The sequence below is a fragment of the Bison bison genome, unplaced genomic scaffold (assembly GCF_000754665.1).
Source record: "Bison bison bison isolate TAMUID 2011002044 unplaced genomic scaffold, Bison_UMD1.0 scf7180017864094, whole genome shotgun sequence".
In the NCBI taxonomy this organism is placed as follows: Eukaryota; Metazoa; Chordata; class Mammalia; order Artiodactyla; family Bovidae; genus Bison; species Bison bison.
The window spans coordinates 3,166,707-3,171,597 of record NW_011494666.1 but is presented as its reverse complement, the minus strand read 5'-3'; positions in this window follow the sequence as shown (position 1 = coordinate 3,171,597).

The following is a 4,891-nucleotide window of genomic DNA, read 5'->3' as shown; positions in this document are numbered from 1 at the left end:
ACATCATGAGAAACGCTGGGCTAGAAGAAGCACAAGCTGGAATCAAGATTGCCAGGAGAAATATCAATAATCTCAGATACGCAGATGACACCACCCTTATGGCAGAAAGTGAAGAGGAACTCAAAAGCCTCTTGATGAAAGTGAAAGAGGAGAGTGAAAAAGTTGGCTTAAAGCTCAACATTCAGAAAACTAAGATCATGGCATGTGGTCCCATCACTTTATGGGAAATAGATGGGGAAACAGTGGAAACAGTGTCACACTTTATTTTGGGGAGCTCCAAAATCACTGCAGATGGTGACTGCAGCCATGAAATTAAAAGATGCTTACTCTTTGGAAGGAAAGTTATAAACAACCTAGATAGCATATTGAAAAGCAGAGATATTACTTTGCCAACAAAGGTCAAGGCTATGGTTTTTCCTGTGGTCATGTATGGATGTGAGAGTTGGACGTGAAGAAAGCTGAGCGCTGAAGAATTGATGCTTTTGAACTGTGGTGTTGGAGAGGACTCTTGAGAGTCCCTTGGACTTCAAGGACATCCAACCAGTCCATCCCAAAGGACATCAGTCCTGGGTGTTCATTGGAAGGACTGATGCTAAAGCTGAAACTCCAGTACTTTGGCCACCTCATGGGAAGGGTTGACTCACTGGAGAAGACCCTGATGCTGGGAGGGATTGGGAGCAGGAGGAGAAGGGGATGACAGAGGATGAGATGGCTGGATGGCATCACTGACTCAATGGACTTGAGTTTGAGTACACTCCGAGAGTTGGGAATGGACAGGGAGGCCTGGCGTGCTGTAATTCATGGTGTTGCAAAGAGCTGGACACTACGGAGCGACTGAACTGAACTGATACACAATATTTGCATATGTCTCTAGCTGAGAAGGAAATGGCAACCCACTCCAGTGTTCTTGCCTGGAGAATCCCAGGGATGGGGGAGCCTGGTGGGCTTCTGTCTATCAGGTCATTTGTCAGACATGACTGAAGTGACTTGGCAGCAGCAGCAGCAGCTAGCTGAGAAAGATAACTTCAATACTGGGTTCTTGATGAGATAGTAGTAAAAACAATGTCGGTCTCTGTCCCTAAAGCAAGATATTATATTTTAATTGATATAAAGTATTGAAGGGCTTCCTGAACAAATGTTGCTATAAGTGATCAACATTTCCAGTGGTTAACATGGAATGGTGAGGACAGTTTCCTTTGATTATATGAATATGAGTCAACTTGTTACCCATTAGAATTAAAACAACAATGGCAACAATAACAGTATTAACAATAGGGGCAGCATCAAAACTACTTATACAACACTTATTCAAATCCTCACAGACACCCTACAAGGTAGAGGCTGTTACACTGTGCTATGTACACTGGTTCCAAATAGGAAAAGGAAAAGGAGTATGTACGTCAAGGCTGTATATTGTCACTCTGCTTATTTAACTTATATGCAGAGTACATCATGAGAAACCCTGGGCTGGAGGAAGCACAAGCTGGAATCAAGATAGCTGGGAGAAATATTAATAGCCTCAGATATGCAGATGACAGCACCCTTATGTCAGAAAGTGAAGAGGAACTAAAACGCCTCTTGATGAAAGTGAAAGAGGAGAGTGAAAATGTTGGCGTAAAGCTCAACATTCAGAAAACAAAGATCATGGCATCCTGTCCCATCACTTCATGGGAAATAGATGGAGAAACAGTGGAAACAGTGGCTGACTTCATTTTTCTGGGCTCCAAAATCACTGCGGATGGGGATTGCAGCCATGAAATTAAAAGATGCTTGCTCCTTGGGAGGAAAGTTATGACCAACCTAGACAGCACATTAAAAAGCAGAGACATTACTTTGCCAACAAAGGTCCATCTAGTCAAGGCTATGGTTTTTCCAGTGGTCATATATGGATGTGAGAGTTGGACTATAAAGAAAGCTGAGCGCCGAAGAATTGATGCTTTTGAACTGTGGTGTTGGAGAGACTCTTGAGAGTCCCTTGGACTACAAGGAGATCCAACTAGTCCATCCTAAAGGAGATCAGTCCTGGGTGTCCATTGGAGGGACTGATGTTGAAACTGAAAGTCCAGTACTTTGGGTACCTGATGTGGAGAGCTGACTCATTTGAAAAGACCCTGATGCTGAGAAAGATTGAGGGCAGGAGAAGAAGGGGATGACAGAGGATGAGATGGTTGGATGGCATCACCGACTCAATGGACATGGATTTGGGTGGACTCCGGGAGTTGGTGATGGACAGGGAGGCCTGACATGCTGCAGTTCATGGTGTTGCAAAGAGTCGGACATGACCGAGTGACTGAATTGAACTGATGTACACTGTACATCATATTGTACAGATTAGGAAAATAAAACACAGACAAATCAAGTAGATTGACCAAGGTCATACAACTAGGAAAAGGAAGAATTTGATTTGGAAGGAAGAAGGCAATTTGACTGCAATTTTTGCTCATAAATATCTTTCACTGCTTACTTAAACTACAGATTATATAGCATTTACATTAAACACCAGAATCATGTTTTAGCAAAAAAAAGAAAAAAATGTGATTCAAGATATGACTTTTTTCCCAAGGGATTTGAAAACATGCATAGATAAATAAGTAGATAAATTTATTTTGGCTTTTTAAAATGAAAAACAGGAATTCTACTAATGGGACCATTTTCAGGATACAGACTATTAGGTGTGTGAGCTTTTTCTAAGGAAAACAGAAACTCTAAGCTTCTAATAAAATGGCTACTTTTCCCCTTAACTTGTTAACAATGACTACTTTTCACCTCTGCCAACCTGAGTATAAGGGGATATTTTTCTGGTTTTATCTGTGATAATCTGATACTGCTTCTGGAGGTAAAACTCACAAAAGGGCCTCAATAGTTTTAACTCTAGTTCACACCTAACCTCCAGCAATTTGTTAATTACTATGTAAATCTTCCAGTCAGTTATTTCCAGAGCTTTCTGCTTACACTACGCTGTGATTCTCTGTATTTGGCCCTTTCTTCAGTTTTTCATGTTGGCAGTTTACCCATGACCTCAGTATTCTAATGGATCTAAGAAGGGTTGTAGATTTTCAATTTTTGAGTCTTTATCTGCAGTGAGAACAGAAGTGATGGCTTTAAAGCTCTTTACATGTAGCATCAGATACTACCTCTTCTTCACCTGTAAGTCATTTATGATAAACTTATTTGTGCCTATATTCCTATGGCAGTTCTCATATATATTTTTGATTTATATGTATAAGTTGGCATTTTAAATGTAGTATAAATTAGTAAACTATTTCAATATATTTCCAGTAATGTTCATTTCCCCCCCCTAATTTAGACATTTAGACAAATTTCAGCTAGCAATCTCAACTTGGAAACAAAATTAAATATTTGAGCTGAGTTGTAAAATATTTATGGCTTTACAGGTGGCTTGTATCAGAAAAGTGATTTTCTTTCTAGGAAAATTTGCCCTTTAATTTCTACATAATATACAAATATATATTTTAATTTATGCATTAATTAATAACCATGACAAAAATTAATTAAATGTATACATATACATATGTTTATACTTCTAGGTTCTTTATTATAATACTTTTTCTTTCTTTTCTGTCTTTAATTTTCACTCTAAATATAAAATAAGAGCACTACTTATAAAAATGTTTTAACTGATGAAATCAGCAAGACACAATTTCAGTGCTGATCATTCTTCCTTTTATTATCTGATCTCCTCCAAATTAACCTTATTGCATAAAACAGATTGTAATATCTATTTGGCTGAGTTGCTGTGAGAATTAAAAATTATGTATGCAAGTTTCACTCTCCACAGTACATGCCATGTAGTTAGAAATTAAATGAAGGGCAGTGACAACACATTATTGTACATGTACATTTTATTAAACATCATCAAAGTGTTATCCTCCAAGACTATTAAATGTCAGAAATAAAAGTTCAAGTTCAGATCATGAACTCCTTATTGAAGACTTCAGACTTAAATTGAAGAAAGTAGGGAAAACTAAACCATTCAGGCATGACCTAAATCAAATCCCTCATGATTATACAATGGAAGTGACAAATAGATTCTAGGGATTAAATCTGACAGACAGCCTGAAGAACTATGGATGGAGGTTTGTGACATTGCACAAGAGGCAGTGATAAAGACCATCCCCAAGAAAAAGAAATGCAAAAAGGAAAAATGGCTGTCTGAGGAAACTTTACAAATAGCTGGGAAATGAAGAGAAGCAAAAGCCAAAGGAGAAAAGGAAAGATATACCCATTTGATTACAGAGTTCCTAAGCATAGGAAGGAGAGATAAGAAAGCCTTCCTTAGTGATCAATGCAAAAAAATAGAGGAAAAAATAGAATGGGAAAGAGTAGAGACTTCTTCAAGAAAATTAGAGATACCAAGGGGACATTTCATGAAAAGATGGGCTCGATAAAGGACAGAAATGGTATGGACCTAACAGAAGCAGAAGACATTAAGAAGAGATGGCAAGAACACACAGAAGAACTATACAAAAAAAAATGTCCTCATGACCCAGATAATCATGAGGGTGTGATCACTCACCTGGAGTCAAGCATCCTGGAATGTGAAGTCAAATGGGCCTTAAGAAGCATCACTACGGACAAAGCTAGTGGAGGTGACGGAATTCCAGATGAGCTATTTCAAATCCCAAATGATGATGCTGTGAAAGTGCTGCACTCAATACGCCAGCAAATTTGGAAAACTCAGCAGTGGTCACAAGATTGGAAAAAGTCAATTTTCATTCCAATCCCAAAGAAATGCAATGTCACAGAATGTTCAAACTACCACACAATTGTACTCAACTCACACACTAGCAAAGTAATGTTGAAAATTATCCAAGCCAGGCTTCAACGGTAAGTGAACCATGAACTTTCAGATGTTCAAGCCAGATATAGA